This window comes from Lagenorhynchus albirostris, chromosome 1, assembly GCF_949774975.1.
Source record: "Lagenorhynchus albirostris chromosome 1, mLagAlb1.1, whole genome shotgun sequence".
Classification (NCBI taxonomy): domain Eukaryota; kingdom Metazoa; phylum Chordata; class Mammalia; order Artiodactyla; family Delphinidae; genus Lagenorhynchus; species Lagenorhynchus albirostris.
In genome coordinates, this window is record NC_083095.1 from 116,074,920 (window position 1) to 116,096,668 (window position 21,749).

A 21,749-nucleotide genomic window follows, 5' to 3' on the forward strand; every position below is an offset into this window, starting at 1 on the left:
AAATAAACAAGAAGAATTGAAAGAGAAAAACCATGGTAAAGTAGTTGTTGAAGCCTGACATCTGTCAAAGATTGACTGCCAGCCTGGCTTTGACTGGTCTGCTGGCTGAACCTGAGTGTCTCCACCCTCGTTCCCTCCCTCACTGCCCCAAGGGCCCTTCCCAGGAGGGAGCACTCTCAGTGGCCTGTGGACTCCCGTGGACCCAGGTGGGAAGAGCAGGTGATCACATGAGGCCACCACTGTTGTGGAACATATAATGATTCTATGCTATGGCCCTCCCGTAATCAGAACACTTGAGAAAGCAAAGAGCTGAGGTGTGTGAGGAGGAGGAAAGGGAGGAAACCTTGGATCAGAGGTTGGGGAAAATTCTAGTCAACGGAGTGAGTTGAACTAGAGCGACAGATAAATCCTGCAAACCATCTTTGAATGCATTTCTTTTTTTTTTTTTTTTTTGGTGTACGTGGGCCTCTCACTGTTGTGGTCTCTCCCGTTGCGGAGCACAGGCTCCGGAAGCACAGGCTCAGCGGCCATGGCTCACGGGCCCAGCCGCTCCGCGGCATGTGGGATCTTCCCAGACCAGGGCACGAACCCGTGTCCTCTGCATCAGCAGGCGGACTCTCAACCACTGCGCCACCAGGGAAGCCCTGAATGCATTTCTTAATGAAAATTAAAAACCCTGCAGGCGGATGTACTTCTCCTTTGCTTGAAGATGACCACTTTGGAAATGACTGGTGCCTCATTGGAAGGTCAGTTGCAGGCTGGCTGTTTCAGAACAGAGAACACATTTCCTATGGAAGCAATGTTATATGTGGTGTTGGGTTCCCAAGTTCTCCCTTAATCTTTAAAATTTTATATAATCTTTAAAAAATGTGAATCACTATGTTGTACACCTGAAATTTATATACTACTGTAAATCAACTATACCTCAATAAAAAAAAAAAGGAGCCAAGATATCTGAAGGACTAGACACTTATCCTTAAAAACAAATTGATTTGTGTTCCTCACCATATGTTGAATGGGAGTTTGTAAAGAAAAGCAATTCAATTATTTAACAAAAAGAAGCTACAATTATTTGGTTACATCTGAGTGTTATTTGTGAAACTTCAATGAAATTGTCTTACCAACTTAAGGAAAATTAAAAACTTCAAGTGAAAAAATAAAGTTTACTCAGCTAGTTTAAATGCTGAGCATTTGCACCTGAAGTAGTGAAGACAAATTTCAAGGTTTGGAAAGTTAGAAAACACTTGTGTTACACGTCAGGTTAGCAGACATGTGCCTGGCAGCCCTCAGGAACTCTTAGTGGGATTCAGAGGAGGGAGAGAGTCCTTCCAGTTAGGAAACCAGGGAAGCAGTGAGATTTGAGCTGGGCTTAGAGTGGATACATTTCAGGGGCAGAGCAATCCCTCTGTCTTCCTTCCTCATCTTTGTTAGGAAAAATTCTGAAGTGTGCTTTGGGGCAATTCCCAAATTAGCCTTGAATCAGGCCCAGTGAGTTATGAGGAAGTGTTAGGAGCAAGGCCAAATGTATCTGAGGCAGACAGAAATGTGCTCAGGATGTGCTGAATTGATAACCACACCTCCAGGCCTTCAGGATGATTCCAGCTGACCATCGCCACCCCACACTCCTCCATCAGAGTCCAGGCCCACAGTTCCTGACCTCTTTCTCACTTCCACTTCTGTCAAAACTGCAGGGTTAGATTGGCTCTTATCTTTGTTTTTGTTATGATGTTCCAAACACAGCCTTCCTCAAGTGATCTTTTCCACCAGGCCCATAACTTCTTCCTGAAACTAGCATCGAGAATGCAAATACCAGATCCATCAGGCAGGTTCAAAAAATAGGTCTCAGATGGCTTCCTTATTTCAGGAAGCATTGGATTAATGATTTCCACTCAGGAAAATATTATGCTGGAGTCCATTCCTGCTTCTAGTCCCCAAGTGAACTCCAGGAAAAAGCAAACGAAAAGCAGTCTTAGTGCATGAAGATCAAAGGATGAAAGGGCCTCATTCTCCCTAGCATGAAACTTTAATAGTTAAAGTAATAAAGAGAATAGATTCTCTTGACTCCCCCCTTTCCACTCCCATAACAGCCAGGAACTCATTCCTCATTTGCTTCTCAGCCATCAGCTGTCCCCTATCAGTTATCTATTGCAACAATAATGCTGTGTAACAAAATCTCCCAATTTTAGTAGCTTCAAACAACAACGTTTCTTATTGCTCATGTGACTGTAGGTTGGATGGGTGGTTCTGATGATTTGGACCAGGCTTGGCTTAACTCAGCTGGGCTTACCCTGGGGTCAGTTGGTGGCTGAGCTGGAAGCTGGTCGATCAAGCATGGCCTCAGGTGGGATGAATCAGTTCTCCTCCTCAGACTAGCCCAGGCTTGTTCTCTCTCGCTCTAGCTGGACTGCCCTCATGGCTGAAGCAGGGCTCCTAAGTGAAGAGCAGAAGCACTCAAGACCCCCAGAGGCCTGGACTTGAAATGGCATAATTCTGCTACACTGTGTTGGCCCAAAGCAAGTCACGAGTCCAGCTCCGATTCCGGGGGTGAGAAAGGACACTCCGCCTCATAATGGGAGGAGTCGTGAAGTCATGTAGGCAGGGGGATGCCTACGGGGGGCCATTAACTGTGGCCATGAGTGCCAGCAATCTATCAGAACTGCCAACATGATTTTTCTTTTAATTGTGGACTTAGTCCAATTTCATACATTAATGAAACGTTCAGATTCTACTTCCAAATTCCTAATTCCTAGGGAACCGGGAAACTGTCAACCTTCTCTAATCCTTCTTCATGTGACACACATTTCCAGAGCATCCACTGTGCCCAGCCCCTTGCTCAGTAGGTCCTGGGGAAATACAGGAAAATGACCCCTCTCTGTCCCCCGGATGCTCCGCCCAGTGGGAGAATCGAACCATGAACAGGGAGAGGAGGCGCCATTCAGCTGCTGTGGGAATCCCTGGGGGAGTGATATTTGGTCTTGAGTTCGAGTTTTCCAGAAACAGAAGGAAGGGGAGTTTAGTCCAGAGGCCTAGAAGCTGTAAAGATGGTCGTGTTTTCAGGAAAGAGAGCTGCTTGCAGGGAAGGGCAGACCGGGGTTGCAAAGGGGCTTATCAGCCCTTCCTTATTCTGAAGGGTACAGGAAACCACTGCAGGGCTTGAGCTGGACTCATGTGCCAGGTTTGCTTTCAGAAAGATCTCTGGGGAAGCAGGGAGGTGGAGGGAGAGCAGAAGACGGGGAGACAGGCTGCCAGACTATTTCCATTCCAAATCTGTCCTTTCAAGTTGAAGTTTCTATGATGCCCACCTGCTGGCTGAACTGGAGAGCCTCTCTGGAGCAGCTCAGAATTACACAAGCCTGTGTGCAGTGGGGGCAGGGTCGGGAAGCTTTGCCCTTCTCTGCTCTTGGCCAACTTCATAACAGGTTAGCTTTTAAACTTGTGGCTCATTCCAGACACTGTGCCTCTGGCCCTGGAAAGAACTCACCTTTCCTGATCCTGTGTAACATTTCCACTTTCTGGGAAACACACCCTGTGTGTGATTAGGTGAGGGAGGCGCATACGAATCCTTTAATGTCTTAAACCTTCCTTCTCTGCGTTTATCTTACAAAGGCTCCATCCCTGGAGAATTACCAGCTGCAGTTTTATTCTGCTGATGCCTAGTTCAACTCCTGAGCTTTCAGATCCCCAGCTCATCTCCCATCACAACTGGGTTGTCACAAAACTCATGGGAAAGCATGGCAGGCAGAAGAGTGGCCCCAAGACGTCCATGTCCTGATCCCCAGAACCTGTGAATGAGTTGTTACAGGCGAAGGGAAATTAAGGTTGCTGATCAGCTGACCTTAAGACGGGAAGTTATCCTGGATTACCCAGATGGGCTCAATGTAGTCATTAAGGTCCTTAAAAGGGGAAGAGGGAGGCAGAAGCGAGCTCAGAGCGGGGCAGGGTGAGAACTCCGCCTGACATTGCTGGCCTTCGAGATGGGGGAAGAGGGCCATGAGCCGGGAACGTGGTGGCCTCTGGAAGCTGGACAGGGCACGGAAATGGATTCTCCCCTGGAGCTTCCAGAAAGGAACACAGCCCTGCCAACCCCTTGATTTTAGCCCAGTGAGACCCACGTCGGACTTCTGAACCACAGAACTGTCAGGTAATAAGTTTACGTTGTTTGAGGTGATTTGTTACGGCGGCAATAGAAAACCAATGCAGGACATGTGAGTGGACAGTGGCTTCCTTGAGGACAGGGGTTTCTGTTACACCCCCCACATCCAGAACATGCTGTCGCAGGCCCAGTGCTCAGAAAGGATTTTCAGAAGGGGTAGGAGTGATGGAAGGAGTGGGCACCTGGTCTCTGCAAGCCCCCATCTGGCTGTGTGACCATGGTGAGTCCCCTCACCTTCCGGTGACTCAGTTTCCACGTCTCTTAAGTAAGGAAGTCAGGGCTAATGACCTCCAAGGTTTTGGAGACTTTTTTTTTTAAGAAGATGTTGGGGGTAGGAGTTTATTAATTAATTAACTTATTTTTGCTGTGTTGCGTCTTCGTTTCTGTGCGAGGGCTTTCTCTAGTTGTGGCGAGTGGGGGCCACTCTTCATCGCGGTGTGCGGGCCTCTCACTGTCGCGGCCTCTCTTGCTGCGGAGCACAGGCTCCAGACGCGCAGGATCAGTAGTTGTGGCTCACGGGCCTAGTTGCTCCGCGGCATGTGGGATCCTCCCAGACCAGGGCTCGAACCCGTGTCCCCTGCATCGGCAGGCAGATTCTCAACCACTGCGCCACCAGGGAAGCCCGGTTTTGGAGACTTTTGAGTTGACCTGCAGATATGTCCCTTACTTTCTTTTCTTTCCTGGCAGCCACCACTGGATGACTCTCTCTCCTCCCACTGGTCTCACCCATAAAGTCTGATACTATCCTTCTCAATGAGTCAGCGCCTGAGGCCTTCATCAACTCTGTTCTCACCACCCTCTCTGGGGTCCCCTGTGCTTCCTTGTCCCTCAGGGGTGCCCTGCCCACAGGTTCAATTTGGAGATGATGGTAGACATAGCTGCCCAGACCCCCCTCGTCCTCCAAACCCTGAGAAACCACCTTGCCCATTCTCAGCTGTGGAATGTGGCATGGAGTCTTGTTTCACAGTTTTGCTTAGGATCGGTGCCTGGGACATCCCCCTGACGTGTAGTGCTTTGGGTTTGAATCGTGCATTTCCTCAGAGCAGTGTGTGGCCTTGGAGCCTGTCTTTCCTATTCAGTGACAGGGGACAGTCGCTGGATCAATGGGAGGGAAAATGAAGCTCTGTGTTCTTATCTGCTATGAGAGCCGTGTCCCAAGAGTAGGATGACACTTATGGTGACATCTGTTTTCCTGACCCTCCTACCCCTGTTTACAGAGAGTGATGATATGTCTAAGTGCAGATTCAACTTAGAGGAATCTTTTTCATTTAATAACGAACTGAACCAAATTACAGCATGCTACCTCCAGGTGACGGTCAGATCTGCCATTCTCGAATGGTCTAAATTTGTTTTGGGTTATAAATGTTCTTAGAGCCCGAGTTCTCTTCTCTGACCACCCATTAGAATCACTCAGGGAGTGTTTAAATCCAAGCCCAGCGCACCTCAGAGCCATTGAATCACTGGGTTAAATTTATTTGGTTTATAAATAAACCAAATAAACCACTTTTCCAGATTCTGATGTGCAGTCAGGTGGGGGAACCACTGCCTTAGATGACAGTATTTACTTCTCTTCTCCCCTTTGCTGTTTACAAAAACAAGTTTACTCAATGGACACCTTATAGCAATGGATCGTGACTGTTTACTAGTACAGTTCACTTGATATGGAAGAAAAACCAAAAAACAGGTTTACTTAACAATGACTCCAAAGAGCAACAACGTCCATGTGCCCTTGATTGTTAAACAAGAAGATGCTCTGTGTAACTGACCCTGGACCCCCTCTTAGTGCCAAACAGTACTTACAGGTAGTCTTGGGATCTCAGCCCTGGGCCTTCTAGCCAGCTGAGCATCCAAAGTCTTCCAGAAGTTTGTGGATAAGACTCCTATGGGCTCCCTTAGCTGTCTCTCTTCTAAGAGCCCAAAGGAAAAAAAAAGCTGGCACCTGTGCTGACCTCTTAGGCTGATCCAGAAAACCTGCTCTCCATGCAGTTGCCTCTCCCACCCATTCCCCCCACTTCCTCCTGCTCCCTCATGCTTTGCTCACAGACTTTCAGCCCTAGTGCATCTGTGAGGTATAATCCTCCCTGAGCCCCCCTTGCTCTATGGACCAAGCCTTTGGAGCGCACGCTTTGACCCAGCCCCTGACACTGCTCTTAAACTCGCTGCATGCTCCCCACCCACTCAGCAAGGGAGACTTGGGACCTACAGGCGTGGCTGCGAGACTCACAGTGCCCAGCCTCGGTGTGTTGGGGGCAGCAGGCCAGGACCAGGGCTTATGGAGGCCTGATGGTTACAGGTCTCACCTGGACCAGCAACGCCCTATAGGGGCAGGCTCTTGGGAGCAAGGGCTTCTGGGTCACACCTGGAGCATGGGAACATGCTGGCATCAGTCAGCCAACAAATGCAGCTCATCTGAAGTGACTATTAATGGCTGAGAGGGCACTGAGGACAGGCAGTGGGACTGCAGCCCAGGATGTAAGGGGGAAGGGTCAAGAATCTGGTCTTGGGTGCTGAAGCCTAGGCAGGGAGGGGGCCCCGGCAGGCACTGTGGCACCCGAGGTGATTCCTGCTACCTACAACCCCCCTCCCCACCGTGACAGTCTTTCACGCTGCAGACCCCATATGGCTTCCCTGCCTCAATCAGAGATGTAAGCCTCAGCCCGTGAAGGGCAGGCTCAGCTGGTATGTCCTTCTCAGAGAGTAAGTCTGAGCCAGTTCCCGCTGGTGCCCCTCACTTCTCTGGTGAGCAGGAATCCAGTCACCCAGCGGCATGTCTTTCCTGAGTAAAATCTCCCAAGGCTAACTGCTCACAATCTGAAGAGAGGAACGTTCCATTCGCAAAGAAAAGAGAAACATCCTTTCCTCCAAAGAGCCCCTAACAGCCAGCTGCTAACTAGGTATCACTTGAAATTCACAGACACCAGTTCCCATAGCAACCCCAGGGAACTACCCCAGCCTGCCCTTGATACAAACGGCTTTAGCAAGGGGTTTCGAAAGAATCAGATATTTTAGACACAAGTTTTAAACACAGTTTCTAGGTAGACATCAAGGGGTTCCTCACCTGAGGTAATTTGATGAGCAAGTCACTGGTCGGTTCAGTCAATGAAAACAACTCTGATGTGATTGATGGCTGGGAGCAGTAGGGCAGTTGGTGTAAAGGCAGAGACTGCATCCCATGATGAAGGGGACATCCCTAGGCTTAGCATCATGTTTGAAATCCTTGGACAGCCTTCTGTGTGCAGTGCTGTTTGGAAATGATGCCAGAAACCAGAGAAACCGCAGATGCACAATGATGGCAGCATTGGTGTGAGACCTCCAGCAGCCTGCATTGCACAGTAAACCCACGTCTGCACTTAGCCCCTCAGTTCGGCCACCTTGGTGCCTTCTGATGAGGACAGCCCTCTCCTCTGCGCTCTCTTGGGCGCTGCAGAGGGTGAGTATGAGTCTCCCCGGGCCTTCTTCTCTGAGGACGGGTTGTCTGGCCCCCTAGAGTGAATTTTCCAGGTACACAGGGCTCCTTGGAGAAACGGGCTGGGATTTCAGGACTGAGAAAGGGAAAGAACAAAATAAGCCAGGACTAGCTTGTGGTGCCAGAAAGTAGGGAAGTGCTGGAAGCATGATGAGGACATGTCCAAGGATCACAGGAGCCAGCTTGAAAGGACTCTCAACAGCCCAAACTGGGGAATCTGAGCAACAAAATAAATAAGGATAACAGTGGATCACGACCCCTAGAGTAAAATGAGTGTATTTCGCTAAGTGAAAGAAGCCAGTTCCCCAAAGCTACATATTGCATGAATCCACTTACGTGACATCCTAGAAAAGAAAAAATCATAGGGATGGAAAAAAGATTGGTGTTTGCCAGAAATAGGGGTTGATCACAAAAGGGCAGCATGAGGGAAGTTTGGAGGGTGATGCGACTGTTTCGTGGCTGTGATGGTGGATATATGAGTCTATATATTTGTCAAAACCCACAGAACTGCAAACCTGAAAGAGTGAATTTTACTGTATGTAAATTAAAAAAAAATGAACCAGGATGGTGTGTGTTCCCCTGAATAGAAAACAAGTTGTTACAAATGAACCTAACCATGTATAACCTGACCACACTGAAGGAAGTGGGGAAGAACAGGCCCAACCTAAGTACCTTGGGGAAAAAAAAAGGTTTTGACTTTTGCTACTGTCAGATCTAAGTATCTAAAGATAAAAAGAATGCACACAAATACAGTACTTCTAGTAAATTTGTTTCTCATAGGAGTATGGGTTATCAATTCCGAAACTACTTTGTTCAGTAGGGCTGAACAAATAAATAAATACATTGTAGCTGTTGAGAGCCAGGTTTCTCACTGTCAGAGAAGGAAGTTACAAATAAGAAAAGAGAGAGGCTAGAAAGAACCCTGTGGTGTTGGATTGGAATATGAGATTTCACTATGAAGTATGTTCACATATATGTGTGTCATATATATCATACACATCATATGTATACAGGTAGGTAGGTACAGGAATATGGACGTGCATGTGTGAGTTAATATATAATATGTATATGTTCTGGTCTCTGAGAGGGCCTAGAAGCAATGACACCAGTGACAATAAGCTCACCTAGTGCCCATATCTTCATTTCTAAATAAAAAGAGCCAGGTTTTTTGTAAAAGTAGTTGATTCCTGGTCTTGGGCAGGGAAAATATAAGAAGAGCCTAGAGCATCTTGAGGTGACAGAAAGTAAGGAAGTGCACAAAAAAGACAGGAACATGTTAAAATCAAGCAGGAGACAACCTGAAGGGGCTCCCAGTGACCAAGGTTGGAACAATTTGAGTAACAAAATAAATAATGATAACATTAGAGTATAACCCATAGAATAAAATAGATATACGCATTCATACTCTTATAAGCAAAGAAGCAAATGGGTGAGAAAGGACAGCTCTCCTGTAGAGAAAATTTCAATTACTTATAATAAATAATAATGAGGGAATTGTATAGTAGTAATAATAATTATTAATGAGGGGAATATAAAATCACCATTAGACAAACAGCATAGCAAAAGTTATTGCAGGCATGATTCACTAATGGAAATTAAAATTGGTGGGCAAAATTTGAAGTGAAACAGGATATGTGCATAGCCTCAAAGTAGTTCCCTCAAGATATTTAATAACTACAAAATGAAAAATAGTAACTTCACAGTGGAGAAACCCAGCAGACACCACCTTAACCAAATGATCAAGGTTAACATCACCAAGAAGAAGACATAGCGGCATCATATCCCCCTGACAGTGCACTGAGGGCCCATCTCCTTTGTGCTAGTGCTGGCCAAAATGGATAACTTCAATCCGATCATGAGAAAACATCAGATAATCCCCAAATGGGGCACATTCTACACAATAACTGACTAGAAGTATTCAAAAGTGTCAAAATCATGAGATCAGGAAAGACTGGGGAACCATCACAGATTGCAGGAGACCAAGGAGACACAGCTAAATGCAATGTGGCATCCTGAAGGATGCTCGAGAGGCAAAAGGACAGTAAATAGTTAGAGACAATTAGTAAAAATTTAATAAGGTCTGTAAATTATAGTAGTATTGTATCCATGTTAATTTTCTGATTTTCATAAATGTACTATGGGTAAAGTAAGATGTTAACATTTGGGAGATTTGGGTGAAGGATTATGGGAATTCTTCCCCCACCCCCAGCTTTACTGAGATATAATTGACTTATAATATTGTGTAAGTTGAAGGTATATGATGTGATGATTTGATGCACTTTTATAACACAAAATGATTACCACGATAGGGTTAGTTAACACATCCATCACCTCTCATAATTACATTTTTTGTGTGTGTGCGTGGGACTTATAAGATCTACTCTCTTAGAACTTTCAAGTATATAATACACTATTGATAGCTATAGTCACTAGGCTGTGCATCTTAGATCCCCAGAACTTATTCATTTTCTAACTGGAAATTTTTAGCTTCTAGCTATCTCCCCACTTCCCCAATGCCCAGCCCCTAGCAGCCACCATACTACTTTCTGTTTCTATGAGTTTGGCTTTTTTAGATTCTAGATATAAGTGAGATCATATAATATTTCTCCTATTCTATCTGACTTATTTCACTTAGCGCAATGACCTCACGGTCCATTCGTGTTATTGCAAATGGCAAGATTCCTTCTTTCTCATGGCTGAACAATATTCCATTGTATGTGTGTATATATATATATATACACACACACACCACATCTTCTTTATTTTTTTTTTTTGCGGTACGCGGGCCTCTCACTGTTGCGGAGCACAGGCTCCGGACGCGGACGCGCAGGCTCAGCGGCCATGGCTCACGGGCCCAGCCACTCCGCGGCATGTGGGATCTTCCCGGACCGGGGCACGAACCCGCATCCCCTGCATCGGCAGGCGGACTATCAACCACTGTGCCACCAGGGAAGCCCTACCACATCTTCTTTATCCATTCATCCATCAACAGACCCTTAAGTTGTTTTCCTATCTTGGCTATTGTGAATAATACTGCAATGAATGTGCGAGTGCAGATATCTCTTTAAGATCCTGATTTCATTTCCTTTGAATATATACCTAGAAGTAGAATTGCTGGATCATATGGTAGTTCTACTTATAATTTTTTGAGGCTGCACCAATTTTCATTCCCACCGACAGTGCACAAAGATTTTCTTTTCTCTACATCCTCTCCAAATCTTATCTCTTGTCTTTTTGATGATAGCCATTCTAACAAGCGTGAGGTGATATCTCTGTTTCATGAAACAATGTATTTTGTCAAATGTTTTTTCTGTGTCTATTTGTCTATTTGTAGTATTTTTTTAATTGGAGTATAGCTGATTTACAATTTTCTGCCAATCTCTGCTGTACAGCAAAGTGACTCAGTTATACACATATAGACATTCTTTTTTAAAAAATATTCTTTTCCATTATGGTTTATCACAAGATATTGAATATAGTTCCCTGTGCTATACAGAAGGACCTTGTTTATCCATCCTGTACATAATAGTTTACATCTGCTAATTCCACACTCCCAGTCCTTCCTTCCCCTACCCCCCCTCCACATTGGCAACAGCAAGTCTGTTCTCTGTGAGTCTGTTTCCGTTTTGTAGACAGGTTCATTTGTCCCATATTTTAGATTACATAGATAAGTGATATCATATGGTATTTGTCTCTTTGACTTACTTGACTTAGTATGATAATATCTAGTTGCATCCATGTTGCTGCAAATGGCATTATTTCATTCTTTTTTATGGCTGAGTAGTATTCCATTGTATATATGTACCACATCTTCTTTATCAATTCATCTGTCAATGGACATTTAGGTTGTTTCCGTGTTTTGGCTATTGTGAATAGTGCTACTATGAACATAGGGGTGTGTGTATCTTTTTGAATTATAGTTTTGTCCGAGTATATGCCCAGTAGTGGGATTGCTGGATCATATATGGTAATTCTATTTTTAGTTTTCTGAGGAACCTCCACAGTGTTTTCCATATCTCACTGTAGTTTTGACTTGGATTTTTCTGATGAGTAGTAGTGTTGAGCACCTTTTTGTGTACCCGCTGGCCATTTTTGTATCTCCTTTGGAAAAATGTCTATTCAGGTCCTCTGCCCATTTTTAATTCAAATTGTTTGCTTTTTGTTATTCAGTTTTATGAGTTTTCAGTATATTTTGAATATTAACCCCTTATCTGATATATGGTTTACAAATATTTTCTCTCATTCTGCAGGTTGCCTTTTCCTTTTGTTGACAGTTTTACTGGTTAGAAGCTTTTTAGTTTGATGTAGTCCCACTTAGTGATTTTTGCCTTTGTTACTTGTGATTTTGTTGTCATATCCAAAAAAATCATTGCTAAGACCCATGTTAAGGAGATGTTTCCCTGTGTTTTTTGTTCGAGGAGTTTCAGTTTCAGGTCTTACTTTTAAGTCTTTAAACCATTTTGAGTTAATTATTGTGAGTGGTGTAGGGTAGGGGTTCAATTTCATTTTTCTGTGTGTGATTATCTAGTTTTCCCAACACCATTTATTGAAGAGACTATCCTTTCCCTATTGAGTATCCTTGGCTCCCTTGTCAAATATTAGTTGTTGTATATTTGAGAGTTTACTTCTGGGCTCACAATTCTGTTCCATTGGTCTATGTGTTTGTTTTCATGCCGCTGTTTTGATTAATATAGCTTTGTAAAATGGTATGAAATCAGGAAGTGTGATGCCTCCAGTTTTGTTCTTCTTTCTCAGAATTGCTATTCAGGGTCTTTTAGTGGTTCCATACTAATTGTAGGATGGATTTTTCTATTTCTGTAAAAAATGCCATTGAAATTTTGGTAGAGATTGCACTGAATCTTATATATGGCTTTGGGAAGTACGCACATTTTAATATTAATTCTTCTGATCCATGAACAAGGGATAGCTTTCCATTTGCATATGTCTTCTTTAATTTCTTTCTTCGAAGTCCTATAGTTTTCAGGAAAAAGATCTTTCACCTCCTCAGTTAAAATTATTTTTTATGTTATTCTTTTTGATGTTATTATTATTTTTTTTTAAATAAATTTATTTATTTTTGGCTGCGTTGGGTCTTTGCTTCGTGTGGGCTTTCTCTAATTGCGGCGAGCAGGGGCTACTCTTCGTTGTGGTGCATGGGCTTCTCACTGTGGTGGCTTCTTGTTGCGGAGCACGGGCTCTAGGCACGCAGGCTTCAGTAGTTGCGGCACGTGGGCTCAGTAGTTGTGGCTTGCGGGCTCTAGAGCACAGGCTCAGTAGTTGTGGCCACGGGCTTAGCTGCTCTGCTGCATGTGGGATCTTCCCGGACCAGGGCTCGAACCCATGTCCCCTGTGTTGGCAGGAGGATTCTTAACCACTGCGCCACCAGGGAAGTCCCTGATGCTATTATAAATGGGTTTCCTTATTTCTTTTTCAGATAGTTCATTGTTAGTGTATAGAAACACAACTGATTTCTGTATGTTGATTTTGTACCCTGAAAGTTTACTGAATTCGATGATTAGTTCTCTTTTGTTTTTTTTTGGTGGATTCTTTAGGATTTTCTATATATTAGTTCATGTCATCTATAAGCAGAGATAATTTTACTTCTTTCCAATATGGGTGCCTTTTATTTATTTTTGATGCCTAATTGCTCTCACTAGGACTTCCAGTACTATGTTGAATAGGAGTGGTGAGAGTGGACACCCTTGTCTTGTTCCTAGTATTGGAGGAAAAGCTTTCAACTTTCTAACATTGAGTATGATGTTAGCTGTGGGCTTTTCACATAAGGACTTTATTATGTTGAGGTATGTTCCTTCTATACTCAGTTTGTTGAGAGTTTTAATCATGAAACAATGTATTTTGTCAAATGTTTTTTCTGTGTCTATTGATCATAAGATTTTTATCTTTCATTCTATTAAGGTGGTTTATCACATTTATTGATTTGTGTATATCAAACCATCTTTAAATCCTAGGGATAAATTCCACTTGATCGTGGTGTATGATACTTTTAACGTGTTGAATATGGTTTGATATTACTTTGAGAGTTTCTTAATCCATATTTATCAGAGATATTGCTCTATTTTTACTTTTCGGTAGTGTCCTTATCTGGCTTTTGTATCAGGATAATATTGGCCTTGTAAAATGAGTTTGGGAATGTTCCCTCCTCTTCAATTTTTTGGAAGAGTTTGAGAAGGATTGGTGTTAATTCTTTAAATGTTTGGTAGAATTCAGCAATGAAACCACCTGATCCTGGGCTTTTCTTTGTTGAGAAGGTTTTGATTACTGATTCAGTCTCTTTACTCATTATTGGTCTCTTCAGATTTTCTGTTTCTTCATGATTTAGTCTTGTTAAGTTTTATGTTTCTAGGAATTTCTTCTAGATTGTCTGATTTGATGGCATGTAATTATTCATAGTAGTCTTATGTGATCCTTTGTATTTCTGTGGTATCAACTATAATATCTCCTCTTTCATTTCTGATTTTTAAAATTTTAGTCTTCTCTTTTTTTTCTTAGTCTAGCTAAAGTTTTGTCAATTTTGTTTATCTTTTAAAAAAACACTCCTTAGTTTTGTTGATTTTTGTTTTGCTTTGTTTTTATGATTTCTTTTTCATTTATTTCTGCTCTGGGCTTTCTTTCTTTCCTTCTTCTAACTTTGTGCTGCATTTATTGTAGTTCCTTGAGGTGTAACGTTAGGTAGTTTATTAGAGACCTCTCTTTTTCCTTGTAGGCATTTATTGCTATAAGCTTCCCTCTTGGAACTGCCTTTGCTGTATCCCATAAGTTTTGGTATGTTGTGTTTCCATTTTTGTTTGTTTCAAGATATTTTTTGATTTTCTTTTGAGTTCTTCTTTCACCCATTGGTTATTCAGGAGTGTTATTTAGTTTCCACATTATTTGTGAATTTTCCAGTTTGCCTCCTGTTATTCATTTCTAGTTTTATACCGTGTGCACAGAAAAGATACTTGGTATGATTTAAATTTCAAATTTGCTAAGACTTGTTTTGTGACCTAACATATGGTCTGCCCTGGAGAATGTTCCCTGTGTGCTTGAGAAGAATGTGTATTCTGCTACTGTTAGATGGAATGCTCTGTTTATGTCTGTTATGCTCATTTGGTCTAAAGTATAGTTCCAGTCCAAAATTTCCTAATTGGTTTTCTGTCTTGATGATCTATCCATTTTTGAAAGTGGGATATTGAAGTTCTCTACTATTATTGTATTATTGTCTATTTCTCCTGTCAGATCTGTTAGTATTTGCTTAATATATTTAGGCGCTCTGATGTTGGGTGCATATGTATTTATGATTGTTATGTCCTCTTGATGAATTGATCACTTTATCATTATATAATGATCTTTACCTATTCATCCTTCCTCTCTCCCCCAGCTCCTGGAAAACTGCTGATCTTCTCATTATCTCCACAGTTTTGTCTTTTGCAGAGTGTCAGTTATTGGAATTACAGTAATTAGCCATTTCAAACTGGCTTCTTTCACTTAGTAATATGCATCTAAGGTTCCTCTATATCTTTTCATGGATTGATAGCTCATTTATTTTTAACATGATCATATCCCATTTTACAGATGTACGACAGTTTTTTTTTGTTTGTTTTACTGATTCACGTATGTAAGGAATTCTTAATTGCTTCCAGCTTTTGGCAATTATGAATAAAGCTGCTATAAACATTTGCATGCAAGTTTCTGGTTAGATGTATGTTTTCAGTTCAGTTGGATAAATACCTAGGAGCATGACTGCTGGGTCATATGGTAAGACTATGTTTAGTTGTGTAAGAAACTGCCAACATGTCTTCCAAAGTGGCTGTACCCTTCTGCATTCCCACTAATTGTGAATGAGACTTTCTATTGCTCCTCATCCTTGTCAGTATTTGGTATTGTCAATTTTCTGCATCTTAGCCGTTCTAATAGGTATGTGATAGTATTTCATTGTTTTAATTTGAAATTTCCTAATAACAGAAGATATGGAGCATCTTGATATATGTTTGTTTGCCATCTGTATATCTTCTTTGGTGAGGTGTTTGTTCAGATCTTTTACCATTTTTTAATTGAGTTGTTTGCTTTTTTATTAATTTTTAAGGGCTCTTGGTAAAAGTTCTTTAACAGTATGTTTTACTAATATTCTCCCGGTATATGGTGTGTCTTTTCATTCTGTTAACAGTGTCTTTCACAGAACAGAAATTTGTAATTTTAATAAAGTCCAACTTATCAATTTTTCAACTGATCAATGAATTGTGCTTTTGGTGTTGTATCTAAAAACTCATCACCAAACTCAAGATAACCTAGATTTTCTACTCTGTTAACTTCTGATGGTTTTTGTGAAAGATGTCTAGATTAACTTTGTTGCATGTGGATGTTCACAACCATTTGTTGAAAAGGCTATCCTTTCTCCCTCGAATTGCCCTTTCTCCTTTTTGAAGGATTAGTTGACTATATTTGTGTAGGTCTGCTTCTGGGCTTTCCATTTTATTCTATTAAGCAGTATGTCTATTTGTTCAATACCACACTATCTTGATTACTGTAGCTTTATAGTAAGTCTTGAAGTTGGGTAGTGTCAGTCATCCACATGTGTTTTCTTCTTCAGTATTGCATTGGCTATTCTGGGACTTTTGCCTTTCCATATAAACTTAAGAATCAGTTTGTCAGTATCTGCAAAGTAGTTTGCTGGGATTTTGATTGGAATTACATTGAACCTAGACCAAGTTGGGAAGAACTGACAGTTTAACAATTCATAAACACAGAATATCTCTCCATTTATTTAGATCTTTTTGTTTTCTTTCATCAGTTTTTAGTTTTCTGCATACAGATCCTAAAGCTATATTGTTATGTAAGCATGTTCTTTTTTTGGGTAAGCAGTGCTAATATAAATGGTATTTTGCTTTTAATTTCAAATTCCACTTGTTCATTGATGATTTATAGGGAGAAATTAACTTTTGAATATTAACCTTGTATCCTGTGACTTTGCTATAATTGTTTATTTCCAGGAGTTTTGTTTGTTGATTCTTTGGGATTATCTACATAGACAACATGTCATTTGCAAACAAAGTCAATTTTTTTCCCTTCTCAATCTGTATGTCTTTTATTACCTTTTCTTGTCTTATTGCTGTAGCTAGAACTTCCAGTATAATGTTGAATGAGATTAATGAGAGTTGACATTCTAGCGTTTTTCCTGATCTTAGAGCATCCTGATACCAAAACCAGACAGAGGTGTCACAAAGAAAGAAAACTACAGGCCAATATCACTGATGAACATAGATGCAAAAATACTCAACCTTATTTTGCCTTATTTTTGCAAAAGGAGGCAAGAATATACAATGGAGAAAAGACAGCCTCTTCAATAAGTGGTGCTGGGAAAACTGCACAGCTACATGTAAAAGAATGAAATTAGGGCTTCCCTGGTGGTGCAGTGGTTGAGAGTCTGCCTGCTGATGCAGGGGACACGGGTTCGTGCCCTTGTCTGGGAAGATCCCACATGCCACGGAGCGGCTGGGCCTGTGAGCCATGGCCTCTGAGCCTGCGCGTCTGGAGCCTGTGCTCCACAACGGGAGGGGCCACAACAGTGAGAGGCCCATGTACCACAAAAAAAGAAAAAAAAAGAATGAAATTAGAACACTCCCTAATACCATACACAAAAATAAGCTCAAAATGGAATAAAGACCTAAATTTAAGGCTAGACAGTATAAAACTCTTAGAGGAGGACAGGCAGAACACTCTATGACATCAATCACAGCAAGATCCTTTCTGACCCACCTTCTAGAGAAATGGAAATAAAAACAAAAATAAACAAATGGGACCTAATGAAACTTCAAAGCTTTTGCACAGCAAAGGAAACCATAAACAAGACCAAAAGACAATCCTCAGAATGGGAGAAAATATTTGCAAATGAAGCAACTGACAGAGGATTAGTGTCCAAAATTTACAAGCAGCTCATTGCAGCTCAGTATCAAAAAAACAAACAACCCAATCCAAAAATGGGCAGAAGACCTAAATAAACATTTCTCCAAAGAAGATATACAGATTGCCAACAAACACATGAAAGGTTGCTCAACATCACTAATCATTAGAGAAATGCAAATCAAAACTACAATGAGGTATCACCTCACACCAGTCAGAATGGCCATCATCAAAAAATCTACAAACAATAAATGCTGGAGAGGGCGTGAAGAAAAGGGAACCCTCTTGCAGTGTTGGTGGGAATGTAAATTGATACAGGCACTATGGAGAACAGTATGGAGGTTCCTTAAAAAACTACAAATAGAACTACCATATGACCCAGCAATCCCACTATTGGGCATATACCCTGAGAAAACCATAATTCAAAGAGTCAGGTACCACAATGTTCATTGCAGCTCTATTTACAATAGCCAGGACACGGAAGCAACCTAAGTGTCCATCAACAGATGAATGGATAAAGACGATGTGGCACATACATACAATGGAATATTAGTCAGCCATAAAACAAAATGAAATTGAGTTATTTGTAGTAAGGTGGATTGACCTAGAGTCTGTCATACAGAGTGAAGTTAGAAAGAGAAAAACAAATACCGTATACTAACATCTATATATGGAATCTGAAAAAAAAATGGTTTTGAAAAACCTAGGAGCAGGACAGGAATAAAGATGCAGATGTAGAGAATGGACTTGAGGGCACAGGAAGCGGGAAGGGTAAGCTGGGACGAAGTGAGAGAGTGGCATATCCATATATACGCTACCAAATATAAAACAGATAGCTAGTGGGAAGCAGCCGCATAGCATAGGGAGATCAGCTCGGTGCTTTGTGACCACTTAGAGGGGTGGGCTAGGGAGGGTGCGAGGGAGGCGCAAGAGGAAGGAGATATGGGGGTTCATGTGTATGTATAGCTGATTCACTTTGTTATAGAGCAGAAACTAGCACACTATTGTGAAGCAATTATACTCCAATAAAGATGTTAGAAAAAAAAAAGCATCCAGTTTCTCACCATTAAGTGTGGTGATGTTAGTTGTAGATTTTTATACATGTTCTTTATCAAGTTGAGGAAATTTTACTCTATTTCTAGTTTGCTGAGAGTTTTTAATTATGAATGGACGTTGGAGTTTATGAAATGCTTTTTTTCCTGAATCAAATGGCATGGTTATATGATGTTTTTCTTTAGCTTGTTGATGTGATAGGTTAGATTGATTTTTTTAATTTTTATTTTATTTTGGAGTATAGTTGATTAACAATATTGTGTTAGTGTCCAGTGTACAGCAAAGTGATTCAGTTATGCATATACATATATACATTTTTTTCAGATTCTTTTTCCCATATAGATTATTACAGAATATTGAGTAAAGTTCCCTGTGCTGTGCATTAGGTCCTTGTTGGTTATCTATTTCATGTATAGTAGTATGTATATGTTAGTCCCAAACTCCTAATTTATTCCTCCCCCCTTCCCCTTTTGTAACCATAATCTTGTTTTCAAAATCTGTGAGCCTGTTCCTATCATGTAAATAAGTTCATTTGTATTACTTTTAAAGATTCTACATATAAGTAATGTCATATGATATTTGTCATTCTCTGACTTACTTCACTTAGTATGATAATCTCTAGATCCATCCATGTTGCTGCAAATGACATTATTTCATTCCTTTTTTATGGCTGAGTAATATTGCATTGCATATATGTACCACATCTTCTTTATCCATTCCTCTGTTGATGGACATTTAGGTTGCTTCCATGTCTTGGCTATTGTAAATAGTGCTGCAATGAACATTGGGGTGCATGTATCTTTATTATGCTTTTCTCTCAATATATGCCCAGTAGTGGAATTGCTGGGTCGTATGGTAGTCCTATTTTTAGTTTTTTAAGGAACCTCCATACTGTTCTCCATAGTGGCTGTACCAATTTACATTCCCCCCAACGATGTAGGAGGGTTCCCTTTTCTCCACACTCTCCAGCATTTATTGTTTGTAGACTTTTTGATGCTAGATTGATTTTTGAATGTTGAATGAGTCTTGCATACCTAGAATAACTGTCACTTAGTCATGATGTATAATTCTCTTAATACTGTGCAGGATGTGATTTGCTCATATTTTGTTGACTTTTTGTATCTGTATTCATGAGAATTATTAGTCCCTCATTTTCCTTTCTTGTGATGTCTTTATCTGGTTTTGGTATTAGGGCATGCTGGCCTCATAGAATGAGTTAGGAATTACAGTGGACCCTGTCCTGGACCCCTGAACAATATGACGGTTGGGGTGCTGACTCTCTACGCAGAGGAAAATCCACATATAACTTGGTCCTCTGTATCCACAGTTCTGCATCCATGGCTTCAACCAACTGCAGATTGTGTAGTACTGTAGTACATATTTAGTGAAAGAAATCCATATATAAAATGGATCTTCACAAGCTAAACTCATGTTGTTCAAGGGTCAACTATATTCTCTCTGCTTCTGTTTTCCGGATCCCAGTTTCAAAAATTATTGTTATCATTGGTGGAGTCAACATTTATTTAGATTTACAACATTTTTTTTCTTTTTTGATTAATTTGTGCTTTTATTTGCCAGTATAACTACAGTAACCTTGAAACTTTTTTATTCTAAAAAGCACATTTTACATCACAGTCCAACAAACACATATATAATGTGTATACTATATAAAAGTGAAACAAAGGTTTTGCCAAAAACGTCTACCCTGAGTGTTAATTCTTTTTAAGACTTTTTAAACTAAGGCTGAACTGCAGTGACACATCATAATTACCAGAGTCCCTAGTTCATCTTAGGGTTCGCTTTATGAAGTGAATAGTGTTGCACGTTCTATGGCTTTGGACAAAAGTTTGATGACATAAAATCATTATAATGTCATAAAAAGTATTTTCACTGCTCATAAAAACTTCTGTATTCTATGTATTCATCTCCCCTCCCCCGCAAACTCCTGGTAACCACTGATCTTTTTATTGTCTCCATTATTTTGCCTTTTCCAGAATGGCATATACACGGAATCTATTTTTCTTTTTTCCTTGAAGAGAGGGGTTCAAAGCCTTTATGCCTATAACACCACTCATGGCCCAGCCACACGTGGACTGGACAGGCTCCAGGTGGCAAACACCCCCACTAAATACTGTAGCTTTCCTTCCAGTACTGAGCCCTGTCCCACTGGTCCTGTTCAGCAGCCACGTGCAGGTGAAGAGGGGATACGTGTTGGGTATCTGTTCATAGGAAGGCCACAAGTTTTGTGCCCCTTGTCACAATGAACCCTGATTCCTGTCGGGTGTGTTGTAAACAGACAAGCCATTTCTTCAGACCCCCTGCTCTGAGCACACCCCGATTTACAACATTTTTTAACCAATGTGTTTTCTGTTTCATCTGGCATTTTATTTCTTCATTGTTTTTACATATTTCTCTTAGCAGGATTCTGTAGGATATATAATCTTGTAGTCCTTGTATGTCTGAAAATGTCTTTATTTCACCTTTGCTCTTGAATAATAGCTTATTTGGGTATAGAATTCTCATTTACAAAGTTCACTCTAATTTTCCCTCAGCCCATTCATGATTATTATTCATTATCCTTTGGTATCTATTCTTGCTGAGGAAAAGTCTGTTGTCACTCTGAGTAGTCTTTTCTTTCTGATACCTTTTAATATTTTCTCTTTAGCGTTGATGTTCTCAATTAATGGGACGTTTTAAACCTGAGGACTCATGTCTTTCTTCAATTCTGAGATGTTCTCAGGCATTTAAATCTTTCATCACCCTTATGTTCTCTGTTCTCCATTTTGGGAACTCTTATTCTTTACAATTGGAAGTCTCAACTTATTTTCCATCTTTATTTCTTTAGACTGAGTTTTGGATACTTGCCTCAGTTAGATTTGATAATTTATTAACTGTAAGTTTGGGTATATCCAAACTGCTGAGTATACCTTCTATTTAAATGATTGTTTTAAATTTTTCAGTATTTCCAGTTAGTTCTTTTCAGTATCTGCCTCTTCTCATTTCATAGCTTCCTCTTCTTGATTTATGAATACCATCCTTTATTTTCTCTAAGAGGATTTTAATAATATATACTTATGTATGCGTATTCTAATTCTTTCAAGGTGTTCTTATTTTTGCTAGCATGAGTTATTGTATTGGTTCACTCTTTTTCATGGCACTAGATGGGCTCATGCATTTTGT

General features: G+C 41.0%; 1 non-coding gene across 1 annotated transcript; it reads right to left on the reverse strand.

Annotated features, from left to right (window-relative positions):
* Nucleotides 1-20,775: 20,775 nt before the first annotated feature.
* Nucleotides 20,776-20,905, reverse strand: LOC132506335 (small nucleolar RNA SNORA11). The gene has a single exon (XR_009535789.1). It is a non-coding gene; the product is annotated as a small nucleolar RNA SNORA11 (small nucleolar RNA).
* Between the last annotated feature and the right edge of the window lie 844 nt (nucleotides 20,906-21,749).